Source organism: Armigeres subalbatus, chromosome 2, assembly GCF_024139115.2.
Source record: "Armigeres subalbatus isolate Guangzhou_Male chromosome 2, GZ_Asu_2, whole genome shotgun sequence".
Classification (NCBI taxonomy): Eukaryota; Metazoa; Arthropoda; class Insecta; order Diptera; family Culicidae; genus Armigeres; species Armigeres subalbatus.
The window spans coordinates 215288958-215305471 of record NC_085140.1 but is presented as its reverse complement, the minus strand read 5'-3'; the positions used below and the strand labels follow the sequence as shown (position 1 = coordinate 215305471).

The 16514-nt window shown below is 42.3% G+C and overlaps 1 long non-coding RNA gene across 1 annotated transcript; it reads left to right on the top strand.

The window, feature by feature from the left end:
- The first annotated feature begins 1130 nt into the window (after positions 1-1130).
- Positions 1131-6714, top strand: LOC134215877 (uncharacterized). The gene is made up of 4 exons (XR_009980347.1): positions 1131-1265; positions 1369-1643; positions 5560-5974; positions 6031-6714. It is a non-coding gene; the product is annotated as an uncharacterized LOC134215877 (long non-coding RNA).
- The last annotated feature ends 9800 nt before the right edge of the window (positions 6715-16514 follow it).

The window sequence follows — 16514 nt, the reverse complement described above, 5'->3', positions numbered from 1 at the left end:
GAATGGGGCGTATTCGAGGATAGAGAGATGCGGCCTCGAACCGTGCATTGTGGCGTCAAATTGTTGATTCAGTGTTATCTGTTTAGATGTTAACTAAATAAATGAATGAAATGAACCTGTCATTGTCAACTGCGTTTTTGTGTTCTTTTAAACGGTCAAGCGTGCTCGGCCAATATACACTGCAGGATAATCTTGGCATGGGATTTCGTATATGTAAGACAATTCTTCCTTCGGAGTCTTATCATCCTTCGAAGCACATAGGATTGCAAAGTATTCCCACTTTTATAAACTGCCCGGAAACCAAGCGGCTTAAGAGGAAGGAAGGAAGGCCCCTCAAGCTTTCAAGACGGCCTTGATATTTAGGAATATGTTATGGATATGGTTGAATACATATCCAAGCGTGGATTGGAGTGACGAAAAAATCTAGCATGGTAACTGTAGATCGCAAGTTCTGGACTCAAGGACAGTTTGGATGATCTAGCTCATCCCAATATAAACATATTTTTCAACTTGTTTTGTCATTTTTCCATTATTTATAACGAAATCAAATGAAAATATCAAATATATTGGGTAAAACCGCCTTAAACAAATTTGGGTCTGAAATGGTTAAATTGTTGAGTGCTGTTGCCGGTTTTGTTGTTGTATTGTTTTATGAGATAAATTTTCTGCGACGCTTTTGCACTTTAAGTAACTATTTAGCTTGGAACATACCTTCTCGATTATCGCTTCGTTGAATGTTTTTTGTTTGCTTCTAATAATTTGATGCACCACGTCCCCAGAGCTGTGGATGCACAGCAAAAAAAAAAGTAAAGTGCATCGACGTAATTTGAACGATGTACCGAAATTACGATGTGATGACAAAATTTAGGTGCATATTGAGATCCATTTCGATGTAATATTACATCGCCTGCAAATTACACTGAAACGGATTCACTATTTTTCATTTACATTCAAGTTGTGTAATATTTCAATATAAATTCATTTAATATTACACCAGTAAAGCATGCAACCAAGTGATTCAGATTTAGTTATGTGCTATTACACAAATCCAGTGTAATATCACATTCAAAATAATATATTTTTCTCGCAACACTGTTTAATTTGTTCTGACTGCGGTGGCGGTGTAGCAGCTGCCATGTTGGTAAATAATTGGAACGGCAGCGGAGAGAAAGTTTTTCAAATGTTCAAGGGAACAAAATTACCGTGAAATTAGTGTACGGCAACATCTCAACGGTATCCGGCTCTATTAGGAAGGAAACTAGTAAGTAAGTATCAAGTATTTTTGCGTAAAAACCTGTGCTTGAGGGATTTTTTTTAAAACTTATTCGACATTAATTTGTAAATAATTTTCTTTTCGACAATCTTCAGAGTCCCAATCCAACATCGCTGCTGCTGAAGGTTCCCCAATGCGGATGGTCCATAATCAATTGCTGCGCGACGAAGCTCTTATAATAGTTTTAATCGATGAAGGACCGGTTGCACGATTGCACTCTTCAGGTTCCGTAACCCTCATCAAAATAATAAAGCAACAACGGTTGCTGGAACCGACGGTTTTCCAAGGAATAAAAATATGAACGGTTCTCAGAGAAGCTGTCGGATTGATCATTGATCTCCAAATATGAGGGAAGTGTTTTCCCAGTGAGGTAAGTATAAATCGGGGCAACCTGGGGCAACTAATTGACTGCTATTTCGGAGGGGTATAAGGGGAAAGAGAAAGTTTAACCAATCATTTTCAAAAGCAGAAATTCTAATAGTTAAGGATTACGCCGTGAATTTCATGGACTCCGACGGGAATCCTTTGGGGATTCCGACGGGAGCGCTTCAGGGATTTCGACGGAAATCCTTTGGCGATTTCGACGGGAATCCTTTGATGAATTCGACGGGAATCCTTTAGGGATCCTGACGGGAATCTTTTGGCGATTTCGACGGGAATCCTTTGATGAATTCGACGGGAATCCTTTAGGGATTCCGACGAGAATCCTTTAGGGAAACCGACGGGAACCCTTTAGGAATTCCGACGGGAATCCTTTAGGTATTCTGACGGGAATCCTTAAGATATTCCGACGGCAATCCTTCAGGGATTCCGACGAGAATCCTTTAGGGATACCGACTGGAACCCTTTAGGGACTCCGACGGAAATCCTTTGGCGATTTCGACGGGAATCCTTTAGGTATTCCGACGGCAATTTGGCGATATCGACGGGAATTGACGATTCCGACGGGAACCATTTAGGGATTCCGACAGGAATCATTTGGTGATTTCGACGGGAACCCTTTAGGTGTTCTAGTAGGAATCCTTTAGGGATTCTGACAAGAATCCTTTGGGGATTCCAACGGGAATCCTTTAGGAATTCATACGAGATTTTTTTTGGGATTTTGACGGGAATTCTAAAGGGATTCCAACAAGAGTTCTTTAGGGGTTTCGAAGGGAATCCTTTAGGAAATCCGACGGCAATCCTTTAGAGATTCCGACGCGAATCCTTTGGCGATTTCTAAGGGAATCCCTTAGGTATTCCGATCGAATCCTTTAGGTATTCCGATCGAATCCTTTAGGTATTCCGACGGAAATCCTTCAGGGATTCCGACGAGAATCCTTTAAGGATACCGACGGGAATAATTTGGCGATTTCGACGTGAATCCTTTGGGGATTCTGACGGGAGTCCTATAGGGAAACCGAAAAGAACCCTTGAGGAGTTCCGACAGGAATCCTTTAGGGATCCTGGCGGGAATCCTTTAGATATTCTGACGGGAATCCTTTAGGTATTCCGACAGGAATCCTTTCCGACTTCGGACGGGAATCCTTTGGCGATTTCGACGGTACTCCTTTGGTGAACTCGACGGGAATCCTTTAGGGATCCTGACAAGAACCCTTTAGGGATTCCGGCGGGAATCCTTTAGGGATACTAACAAGAACCTTTTAAGGATTCGGACGGAAATCCTTCAGGCATTCCGATTTTGACGGGAATCCTTTAGGTGTTCTAGTAGGAATCCTTTAGGGATTCTGACAAGAATCCTTTGGGGATTCCAACGGGAATCCTTTAGGAATTCATACGAGATTTTTTTTGGGATTTTGACGGGAATTCTAAAGGGATTCCAACAAGAGTTCTTTAGGGGTTTCGAAGGGAATCCTTTAGGAAATCCGACGGCAATCCTTTAGAGATTCCGACGCGAATCCTTTGGCGATTTCTACGGGAATCCCTTAGGTATTCCGAACGAATCCTTTAGGTATTCCGACGGAAATCCTCCAGGGATTCCGACGAGAATCCTTTAAGGATACCGACGGGAATAATTTGGCGATTTCGACGTGAATCCTTTGGGGATTCTGACGGGAGTCCTATAGGGAAACCGAAAAGAACCCTTGAGGAGTTCCGACAGGAATCCTTTAGGGATCCTGGCGGGAATCCTTTAGATATTCTGACGGGAATCCTTTAGGTATTCCAACGGGAATCCTTTAAGTATTCCGACAGGAATCCTTTCCGACTTCGGACGGGAATCCTTTGGCGATTTCGACGGTACTCCTTTGGTGAACTCGACGGGAATCCTTTAGGGATCCTGACAAGAACCCTTTAGGGATTCCGGCGGGAATCCTTTAGGGATACTAACAAGAACCTTTTAAGGATTCGGACGGAAATCCTTCAGGCATTCCGATTTTGACGGGAATCCTTTAGGTATTCCGATTTTGACGGGAATCCTTTAGGTGTTCTGACGGGAATACTTTAGGGATTCCAACAGGCACCTTTTCGGGATTCCGACAGGAACCATTTAGGGATTCCGACGAGAATCCTTTGGCGATTTTGACGGGAATCCTTTAGGTGTTCTGATGGGAATCCTTCAGGGATTTTGACGGGAATCCTTTAGAAATTTTGACGGGAATCCTTTAGGTGCTCTGACGGGAATACTTCAGGGATTCCGACGGGAACCCTTTAGGGACTCCGACGGAATTTTTTAGGGATTCCGACGGGAATCCTTTGGCGATTTCAACGGGAACCCTTTAGGTGTTCTGACGCGAATCCTTTGAAAATTCCGACGGGAACTCTTTAGATATTCCGACGGGAATACTTCAGGGATTCCGACAGAAATTCTTTAGGGATTTCGACGGGAATCATTTGGCGATTTCGACGGGAATCCTCTAGGAAGTCCTTTAGGGATTCCGACGGGAACTCTCCAGATATTGCTTTAGTTCAGATATTGCTTCAGGGAATGCTTTAGTGATTCCACCAGGAGTCCTTTAGTAATTTCGACGGGAATCCTTTAGGGATTCTGACGGGAATGCTTTAGGGACTCTGACGGGAATCCTTTTGGAATTCCGACGGGAATCCGTTAGATATTCCGACGGGAACTCTTTAAATATTCTGACAGGAATGCTTTAGGGATTCCAACAGGAGTTCTTTAGGGGTTTCGTCGGGAATCCTTTAGGAAATCCGATGGCAATCCTTAAGAATAAGAATCATTTGGGTATTCCGACGGGAATCCTTTAGGTATACCGACGGAAATCCTTCAAGTATTCCGACAAAAATCCTTTGGCGATTTCGACGGGAATCCATCAGTGATAACGACGGGAACCCTTTTGGGATTCCAACAGGACTGCCGTAATCTGAAAAAGTGACGTATATGCCATTTTCCAAACATGGTGTTAAAGAGTACTACTCATCGAGCTCTCTAACAGAAAAATAGAAAACATGCATGTTGTAAATTAGCGCTTACGTCACTTTTCCAGATTGCGGAAATCCGACGGCAATCCTTCAGGAATTCCCACGGGAATCCTTTAGGGAATCCGACGGGAATCCTTCAGGGAATCCTACGGGAATCGTGTAGGGATTCCAACAGGAATCGTGTAGGGATTCCGACGGGAATCCATTAGGGATTCCAACGGGAATTCTTCAGGGATTCAGACTGGAATATTTTAGGAATACCGACAGGAATCCTTTAGGGATACCAACGGGAATCCTTTGTGCGATTTAGTCGGGAATCCTTTAGGGATACCGATGGGAATCCTTTCGGGATTCCGAGGGATTTTTTTTAGGAATTCTGTCGGAATACTTCCGTTTTTTGACGGCAATTCAACGGGAATAGTTAAAGGATTCCGACGAGATCCTTTGAGGATTCCGTCGGAAATCCTTTGGAAATTTTAAAGGGTATTCTGACGGGATCGTTTTAGACGGAATCGTTTGAGAATTCCAACGGGAATCCTTTGGAAATTTTGACGGGATTCCTTTAGAGATTCCGACGGGAATCCATTACGGACTGCGATGCTAATCCTTTATGGATTTTAATCCTAATCATTCAGGCAGGGATGCTGATGGGAATCCTGTAGGGATTCCGATGACAAATCCTTCTTGGATTTCGTCGGTAATCATTTAGGGATGCTGAATGGAAAAAAAGTGGATCATTTCGTACGAAAAACGGCCTCTGGTCTCATTGTTTTGTCAGACACTGTATAACTATTCCCCTTGATTTGCCAATCTCCTAAAACCACCGATATACATGGTTTTCGAAATTAAAAGTTCGTCCTGGGCATTTACGGGTTAATCGAAGAATTTACATTCATTTTTATTTGTAGGTGACTTTTACGGCTGGCCAGTAACCTGCGAATTGCGAATAACCTTCCGCTATACTGCAGGACTGTCGAAATTTACGTCAATTTTATTCAGTTCACCAGGATGGATGCCAGAGATTACATCGAGATTGAAGTGAAACGCGGAGTTTGGTTGCATCCACGTGAGACTCATCAGAATGTCATCAATAAATCGAGACGCAGGAAAACGATTACCATCTACCTACCGAAAACATGCAATCGGACAGAACGGTGATTGTTCGCACGACATCGGCTTTCTGGTAACAACATGGAAATGGTTAAAAGCAGCCTTGACGACATAACTTTGTAACTATCGCTGAGTTGTCCTGGAACTGAGTGTCTTGGAGATTTGACACTTTGCCGCTCGTTCACCTTCGTTGATGTTTCAAATTATTCTCAGGTAAGTATTTCACAGCAGAAATAGTCTACCGTCAATTAACACACCTTTCCCTATAGGGTACCATCAACGACTCCGGTCTGGGAGTAGCCACTGGCGTACAATTTTCTAGTTAAACACGAGCGACCTTCAACAAGTGTACATCTAAATTGTGTGCGAAGGAGGTGGTTAGAGTCTGCCGAGCATCCGGATATGGAGCATGGACACCGATCTATAGATAAAAACAATGCTTTTTGGTTGAATCTATGGGGCCGTACACTGATTACGTAAGCATTTTTTCTAGGTTTTTCAAACCCCACTTCCCCCTTTGTAAGATTTTACCCATACAAATAATTTATTATTTATATGGAACGTAAGTAGATGGCAGACAACCCCCCTCCCGTCAAAAGTGCTTACGTAATTAGTGTACGACCCCTATATATAATTATTATTGATTTATACAAGTAGATTTGTTCCAATTGATAGGGATGTAAATAAAATAAAAAAATATTTCAATACAAAACTCGAGTTCACAAAAGAAACGAAGAAAACTCAATCACACACCATGTACATCGCACTGTTTTACATTGAATATTTTTACATCCCTTCGATTACATCGTTTGTTTTGTACGTCGGAATCATATTACATCGTTCCTCTTTATTACACAGAAGGTACTCGAGTACATCGTGCAGTGTAATATTCAACAACCGATGTATTCAGTTGGTTGCAGCGGATTCGATGTAATATTCAACAACTTTTTTTGCTGTGTGGCATCAATGGTACTGGACGCTGCATGGATGATAACCAGAATTGTGACCACGTAATAAATAATCCAAAATCCGTTGGCAGCCGCCATCATTTGAAAACGAACTGATGTGACGTTGAATGCCCTGTAAGAAGATTTTTTATAAACCGAATAGACTACACAGAACCATGTTTAAAACCCGATTTGCATTTGTTCCATTTTAAGCAGATCCAATATGTTCATAGCAATTAAACATCTGATTTTTCTATGAATCTTCTAGAAATTTTGGAATGTAGAATGGATTTTGGTGGTAATTAGAAGACAAACAATTAAAAACACGAATGGGGAATGTTCAGAACAGAGTTCTGTGTTGTTTTACATAATTTATGGTGTACACACATACACACGGACAAACCAACATGTGCTTAATTCGTCGAGTCCAAAGTGTATTCTAAAAAGTTGCGCGAATATTGAAGCCAAATCTATCTATTGCACGTCTACCTACCGACCATAGTAAACAAATGCATGTTGGTAAGGCGAAAGTATTGTTGTTGCTCAATGATTATTATGGGCAATTAAAAAACACAATGAACTAAAATGAAATAGGATTGTTTTACAAACAACCTAAAAACACCTCAATACAGTCTCCAATAAAGTAGCAACATTGCTTTCAGAAACTTTGGTCGAGCCAACACGATTGTTATAAAACACTATGAGTCTCGAAGCCTCATATGGAATTGTCGGGCTAACTCAAAATGATAAATTTGTTTTTCGAGGGAGGTGAAAAATTATTAAAATAAATCCTAAAATGTGTTTTAACCTCCGGGACTCACATGGTCCGCATGGACAAGCGTGCTTTTTTCCGGTGCGAGCTCCGGAAGGTTAATACAGTTGCTAAATACTAAGTCTTTACATGAACATACAATCTGAAGTATTTAAATATATGAAAGGTCTGTATACTACAAATACGGGAACCATTGTACCGTCAATTGCCAAATAAAAATAAACAAATGACAATGTGTATCGATGGACGTGTAAAAATTACTAACTATTTTCCTTTTTGATAAATTACCGCCAACGGGGGTGACAATTGGTCTGGGGTGAGAATGGGTCATCGCTCTCCGGCAGCCTGGAGGTCGGATAGCGAAATCATTCAAAAAGGTCTCTTATACTTCAGTCTTCTTTCCCTCAGATACATTCAATCTATTCTACAAGCATTCTAAGTACCCATTCTCACCCCCATTTGACCCATTGTCACCCTCGACGACGGTACTCTAATTTGTGTTAACCAATAATTGTTAGAATATCTCACTATTTAAAAACCTTATAAGAAATACCCTTCATTAAGCTGAAAAAATAATAATTTAAATGCCTTACTTGTACATTGCGAATAGACCAAAAACTAGAAACAAGAACATTGCTCCAAAATGAAGCATTAGCTGGAAAGAGTATGTTCGATTGATGAGCACTACGCTTTCACAAGCTGAGTAGTGGATGTTGGATAGATTTTCGATAAACGTGATGATCTCTGAAGACAACGAATGGCGACCAATTTTGAGCTTCTTCAGTTGTCTAAAACAAGAGGCGTGAATTTATTATCCAATACAAGATTATACTTCAAACAAATCTTACATGCTACTATCTTTGAACGGGTTGAACAAAATGCGAAAAGTCTTGAAAAGTGTATTTTTCGCGGTAGGGTTCACGTTAGGCTTCTCCATGACAGGTTTGGTATGTTTTTTGGATTCTTCTGATTTACCATAAATGGTGAATATTTCGTCGTATGCTATAGTTGGGGTCTTTACGTTTGGATCGCCTAAATTATTATCGAAGTCATCGAACAAAAGTTGTTTCATCAATCGGTTGAGAATAATTACTCGAGCCTTTATAGTGAAGACGAAAAATATATATTCCGTTGCAAACACCAACGATGTCATGTTAACGATGTAGTACGATGTATACAAGAGTTGCGTTTGTGTTTTCAGCTGAATTGCAAGTAGATAGTAGTATCCAAGAATCACCAACAGTAAAAATATATTCTCCGACAAAAAGATCATGTAAAATCGACTGGAAATTGATGGTTCATGTGACTTTATTTCATTGCTATATTTTATTTGCACTTACATTTGACCCACTTTATGTTGGACGTTTACAAAAAAGTCGTCTACCAGTGATTCGTTGATATCGTTCAGTACTTCTATAAAAGTCCACTTTTTCTTTCGCTGGATAATGTTTACAATACTCATTACGAGAGCTGAAATGATTCAATGAGCAAAGATAAATGAATCGATCCTTAAGACAAACACATGAAACTACAACAAATTTCTGCTACAATCAAAGAAAATGGCCTCACGTAGATTTTTTAGCATGTTTTTCGCAGCTGTTGTCTGTTTCGAGCGCGCTGAAAAATATGCCACTGAAATCATGTATTTTTTTGTCGTTTTCGGGCGTCTTCATTGCGACCGAAAGTAGGCTCTTACGCGCTCTTACTCTTGGTCCTGATAAGGACCGTTTGCTCCTCGATTACTGTTGGCCCTGAAAAAAGGGCCGATTGTTTGGTTGTTTGATGCTATGTCTGCTGACGTCAGGGTAGTGGACCGTCCCGTTACTGCTCTGGCTTCTCTTTGTCGCTTGATTTGCAACACGTCGCCGCTTTGCTACCAGATGACACCAAAACGATCGGTGTTCGGGAGCGTGGGAGGTATTGGAGGGTCACCCTGTTGCTCTGACTAGAAGTCACCGCTTTGACGCCAACCGACGTCGAAACGATCGAGAAGTCACCACTTCTCTTCACTGCCGCTGGGTTGGGAATGAATTCGGCTTGCTACCAGCCGATCGCCACGCTGCCGCCAAAAGTCCGTTCACGCTCTGGATGAGTGAAGTAGCCTTTACTCCGATGCTCCGTATGCGGCTTCCGAATAGTAAATGAGCTTAACAAATTAGTTAAAATTAATTTATTTTCCATTATTTTGTCTTACACATTATTTTTATAGCATTTCAAGTGGTTGGCCTCTTGACCCTTCATCTTTATCTTAGTTTCTAATTTTAATTGTTTTAATTTTAATTTATAAAAGTTTATCTATATTTTCAAAGTAGCCTAAAAGAGGCACCGGTTATTTTTTTAAAATTTGATAACCTAACTACTATTTACACAAATATTTACAATCATGATTTGATAACCTATATTGGAACAAGCGCCCTAATCGCAGCTCGGTTCGAAGATAAGCAACGAACCCCAAACCGATCTTTACACTCACCAAAGCGCTCTTGTGTTCTAATACCGGCCAGACGGTGGACCTCAGAAGTTCGAGTCCTGGCAGGGGTGTTCATGATCATCCTCAGGAATTTGCTCTGCACTCTTTGGAGTTTGAGGTGATGAGTTGATCAAAGGGTACAGCAGTTTCAACAAAACGTTACACTTTGTCACCGTCTTGTCAACCTGTTGCCGAAAAATAAGCTTGCTGTCTAGGATGAAGCCAAGGTAGTCAGCCTCGTTGGCCCATTCCACTGCCGTGCCATGAGGATGATGCAGTCCTCAGCCGGAACAAGCCTGGAGGATTTCGACTGGGAGAAGATGATGCTCTGGGTCTTCGACGCGTTGATACAGATCTTCCAGCTGGTGAAATCATTTGTCAGGACATCCACTCCTCGTAGGAATTTTGCCACGAGCACTCGAATGAATCGTCTCCTGTAGACTATAGAGGTGTCATCTGCGAACAGTGACAAAGTGCCGCCTTCTTGAGGTTCTGGCATGTCGGAGGTGAACATGTTGAACAGCAGGGGCCCGAAGATACTAACTTGCGGGATGCCTGCGGTAATGTCGTGCGCATTGGTACTTTCTCCGCTGATTGAGACCGTCAGATAGTTGCGGACGATTTTCACCAGGTAGCTGGGAAGATTGTAGCAATGTAGTTTGTACACCAGACCATCATGCCATACATTGTCGAATGCCTTCTCGACATCGAAGAAGTCCATGACGGATGTGTGAGAGACATGCTTGTTCCGTCTGAGGACGTTGGTAACTCGGGTCAGTTGGTGTACGGTTGATCGACCACGTCGGAAACCAAACTGCTCATCGCGCCAGGTGCTATGTTGTTCGGCAGACTCAAGTAGGCGGTGGTAAATTGCGTTTTAAAACAGCTTGGATAACCCTGAGAGAGGACTGATGGGACGATAGCTTTTTGAAGAGTAAGGATCCTTCCCAGGCTTCCTGATGGGAATTACTTTCACAGACTTCCAGGACGATGGGAAGTAGCTGAGTCGCATACATTGATTGAAGATCAGAGAGAGCGGTGCTCAAAGAACGGAGCACTCATGTGGGTGAGCTCGAGATGGGTGAGCCTTCATGTTTTTTGATGATTCGATATAGGCCGTCAGTTCGCCAGCTGAGATCTCCAACTCCTCAGAAAAGTCGTTTGGAGTCAGATGGATGTTGTTCGCAGGCTCGTTAACGGCTGCTTCATGTGGACTGATGATGTTCTGTCCAAGATTGTGTGAGCTGACGAAATGGCGACCTATTTCGGCTGCATTCTCTGCAGGAGTTATCAAGCGATCCTTAGAGTCATTGTTGTCTAGTGGGATCAAAGGTGGAATGGGCCGAGGCTTGGATTTTAGAATTTTAGTCAACTTCCAGAACGGCTTAGTCTGGGAGAGCGCGGATCTTATTGGAAAAATCACTATTTCTGAGGTCCACCATTCTGGCTTGGATAATTTTAGTCATGCGATTGCACCGGGTCTTAAGCGCAGGCAGCCCAGTACGTTGGTACTGCCTGCGAGTGACATTTCGCAGACGGATCAAATCTTTGGTGAGTGTATCAATGGTCAGGGTGTTGCTTACCTGCTGGGCCTTTGGTACATTCTGCTCGCGGGCTAGGGAGAGCGCCTCCTGGATGGCGTGCAGCTGCTCGTCGACGTCTTCGGATGACACCGGATGCCGCTGGTAATCGATGTTCTCGTCCACGCACCGTTGAAACCGACCCCAGTCGACTTGGTGGTAGTTTCGCCGGGTTAGCTCGTGCCGATTCACCGAAGTTCCAACTTCCGCCACCACCGGATTTTGGTCCTTGTCCACTCGACGACAGTGATGTGCCTTAATTTGCTTGAGGTCCTTCATCGTGGTAGTACCGTGCTCCAGGTGTACCAGGTAGAGCTGATCACGGTAGGTCCGGGAAGTGTCATGCCGGCGGATTTTGTAAATGTTGGTCAGCTTCAGACCACTTTCCTCCAGAGCTTCCTTCAGCTCCTTTTCGTCCACTTCATCGAGGCCACGCAGCTGCGACTGCTGCCGGGAATGTCGTGGGTGTAAAACTGGAACCGCTTCGCATTCAGGTACTCCTTGTCGAAGTGAGACCTTCCCTCGGTCATTAACCTCACACCTTCGACGCACAGTCAAAAGGTGCACTTCTGGAGATCGGGGCGAAGGTCCGACGGGTCCCCTTTCACGAAAATCGGCGGCACTTCTCCTTCCCCTCTGGTGATTTATCGTGGAGCAGAGGCTGTTGCTTCTTCCGTTTTTCGTGGTACCCAGCAGATTGCCGGCGTCATCATCCTTAAGCGAGGAGTACTTGTTGCTCAAGAGAAGTTTGTCACTTCCCTCGTCGGGAGCAACCTCCTTCGATGGACGCTTTCGCGTTTTATTCGCGACCTAATTTCCCGCGGTATCTCCCATGACAGGTCCGGGAGAAAATAACGCCAACGCGACGAAGCGAAAACGTTAACAGCGAACGAACGAGCTATGGATTGTGAAATTGTAGTAGATCTGCTTTGTGGGTGGCGTCCTATACCATCGAATTGAATAACCGAGCAAGCTGGTTTGGGTACACATCGATGATTGCGAAGAAATGTTACTTTCAAGGATTATCCGTATCGCTGAATTTTTGTGAATTTTGCATGTTCTGACTGGCATCATATAGAGGAGTTTTCGTATTTTTTAGTGGATTTTGGCGCATACGTGGACGTGGCCCATCTGGTTGACGAGTTTAAAGATGCAAGAGGCAGTGTTATGCTTGAGGGGTGGAAGAAGCGCTTAGAAGAGATATTGAGCATGAGCATGAGCAGGATAACCGTACAATTCGTAGTTGCTACTCCGTGATTGACTAGAACTTGCGAAATTGCACAGGGAACCAATTGAATGGAGCTTGGGTTTAGCTATCATTCTCAATGTGCAAATTTCGGAAATTTAATGCATTTTACTAAGTCAATTACGGCGCCGGCCACGTCCTTACGGTCATCAAGGAAAGGAAGGATTATTAGTTCAACTCTCGTTGCTACTAGAGACCGAGTATACCTCTGCATCTCCACGATCGTCTTAGGATAGGATCTTTGTTTTACTAGCTTCGAGGGAGATGTACATTTTTCACTGATCGAAGCACCTTCTCCTCTAGTGAAATCGTCCATTCACCATCCTCCTCTGTTAATAGACATAAGCGGGGTTTCGCATTGTTTATTTTCCGATCCAGTTGAAGCAGTCTACTACGATTTTAAGAATGGCGATTATACAAAAATGAATGAATTTCTCACCGGCATTAATTGGAATACACTCATCAATCAGGACCTTAATTCGTCAGTGACAACTTTCTCTAACATTGTTTTGTATGCAATTGATCAATTCATTCCAAAACGATTAAGCAACCCTCCGCAAAATCCACCATGGGTAAATAACTCTCTAAGGCGTCTGAAAAGTCGTAAACGGTCTGCTTTGCGTAGATTTTCAAAGTTTAAAACTCACCAGTATAAGCTTCACTATAACTTATTGAACGGTCGCTACAAACGCATGAACAAAAGGCTTTACTCCTCTTACCAACGAAAAATACAACTGAAATTACGTCACAACCCTAAAGGGTTCTGGAACTTCGTCAACCAACAACGGAAGGAATCTGGTCTCCCTACTACCATGACTAAGGGTAACACTGAATGCTCATCAACTGAAGACATCTGTAATCTGTTTCAACAGCAATTCTCGGGTGTATTTACTAATGAGTCCTTGGATTTACTTCAAATCACTGAAGCCGCTAGCAACGTCCCTGTTCGTCCTCCAGTTGGAAATCACCCAATCGTCGATACAGACACAGTAGCAAAAACTTGTTCTACTTTAAAAGCCTCTACTAGCTGTGGTCCAGATGGTATACCCGCCTTCGTCCTGAAAAAATGTTCCAGTAGTCTGTCCGTCCCTCTGACTAGTCTCTTCAATACTTCGCTTCAAGTTGGACTTTTTCCTGAGCATTGGAAAAAATCCTACATTTTTCCTGTTTTTAAAAAAGGTAACAAGCGTGAAGTTAGTAACTACCGCGGAATAGCCGCTTTATGTGCCACCTCAAAATTATTTGAACAAGTAGTTTACAAATTTCTGCTCCACAACTGTAAAGATTTTATCTCTGAGCATCAACACGGTTTTATGCCGAGGCGTTCAACAAATACGAATCTGACAATTTACACATCTTTCATCGCGCAATCTCTTCAGAAAAGATGTCAAGTAGACGCAATCTACACTGACTTTTCGGCGGCATTCGATAAAATTAATCACAGGATTACAGTTGCTAAGTTTGAACGCCTAGGATTTTCTGGATCTTTTCTGTGCTGGCTTCAATCGTACCTAACTGGCCGTGAAATGGCCATCAAACTAGGAGATACCATTTCACAATATTTTGACGTTTCCTCAGGTGTACCGCAAGGTAGTCACATAGGGCCATTGATATTCCTAGTTTACCTCAACGATGTGAATTTAATACTTGATTCATTCAAGCTTTCGTTTGCCGACGATTTTAAATTGTACTGGATTATCAACGATACTCAAGATGCACTCTTCCTACAAAGTCAACTGGACGTTTTCGTTAAATGGTGCGAGATAAATCGCATGGCCCTCAATGCTGAAAAATGCTCGATAATTTCCTTTTCCCGTAAACACTCTTTGATCGACTTTAGTTACAAAATTGGACCCATAGTTATTAGAAGAGAATCTGCTGTTAAAGATCTGGGGGTGTTATTAGACACTAGATTAACCTTCAAGGATCACATCGACTTCATTACCTCAAAAGCGTCTAAAACACTTGGATTTATTTTTCGCATAGCAAAACACTTTGATAATATTCAATGTCTTAAATCATTATACTGCGCGTTGGTCAGGTCATTATTGGAATATTCATCTATTGTCTGGGCTCCTTTCTACCGAAACAACATAATGCGAATTGAAGCAGTACAGCGCAAATTCGTCCGTTTCGCCCTGCGCCGTCTTCCCTGGAATGACCCAAATAATTTACCTAGCTATGAAGCACGCTGTCAGCTTATTAGTTTAGATCTGCTTAGTGATCGTCGAGACGTTTCAAAAGCCCTTTTCATCTCGGATCTATTGCAATCAAGAATTGATTGCCCGGCTTCTCTCGCAGTTGAACGTTAATATTCCCTTTCGCCAACTTCGATCAACTCCTTTATTTACTTAAGAGGTGCACGAACGAATTATGCCCAAAATGCACCTTTCGCTAGTATGTGTCGCATATTCAATTCCTGCTCGAGGATATATGACTTTCACCTTTCCCGCAGTACCCTCCGAAAACAGTTTACTTTACAACTCTCTGCTTCCCACAACACACACCAGAATAGGTAGTTTAACTAGGACAGTATTTTAATGTAGAGTTATTGATAAGTTATATGTAAGAAAACTATGTATGTATCATTTGGAAACTATGTATTTCTGTTGATATTAAAAGATGAGGAGGTTTTGCGCCCATTTGAGAAAGACCACAAGAGCAGTTCTACTCAAATGGGCTTTTCCCTGCTCCAAATAAAGAATAAAGAATAAAGAATATTGTGTTAGTATGAAGGGATATATTATCTGGATTCACTTTGGTAAGTGATGCGATCTATGGGATAGGAATATATGAATGAGAATTAGAAGTACTAGAGTAATGAGAAAGTATTAAAGTGAATTCTAATGGGATTCATTTTTACAATTAGAATTTGAATGCTATTGGATTCTAATACCACGCACACGTCTACCACACCATCGCTACCCGCACATCAACCTCACACATTCTCACTTGTATAGAGGCCTGCACGAGCGTAGCGACCGTATATCAGTCGTATGCGGGTACAAATGAATACCAATCTATTTTTACATTTTATTTACTGCTACTAAGTAACAGGCAGCTTTTTATAACAATTCTATATTTAGAATCATACTTGCTAGCAATGAGAATTTGATTTGCAAAGAGATTGAGTTATATGATTAACGAAATTATCTAATAGGAAATTGGAAAGGGCCAGAGATCAAACCCTTAATCTCCTGCTTATGAGGCAGAAGCAGTGACACAAGGCCACCAAGCACCCCTTGGAAGAAGCGCTTAGAAGAGATATTTGAGGAATTTAAAGACACTCGATTGCAATTGGAGGTATTAAATGACTTCCAAAATGATTTGAAGCAAAAACTGGAGGCAGACTAAAACAATCTCAAACGAGAGCAGAAGTTCAACCTCAATTGATCGAACAAGTAAATCGAGAGGCACGAGCTTCATTCGAATCCACTTATTTAAGACTAAAAGGATTCATTTTGTCCAAAACTCGTACAAAGCGGGTTTCTTAGAAGTTTGAAGATGCTAGAAAAGGCGAGAGAACAAACGGCAAACTGGAGTACTTTGCTGGAGTTTTTACCCACCAGAAGTCAACGCTGATTCCTAGCTACACCGATCTCGTGAATTTCCTGCGCAATCATAGTCCCGTCCTGCAATCCTTTGACGCGTCCAAATGCCGATCAACCGATTCCTCTCGCTCATTCACACACTTAGTACTTTCCGCCGTTACCGCTCAGAAGTCATGCCACTTCTGTA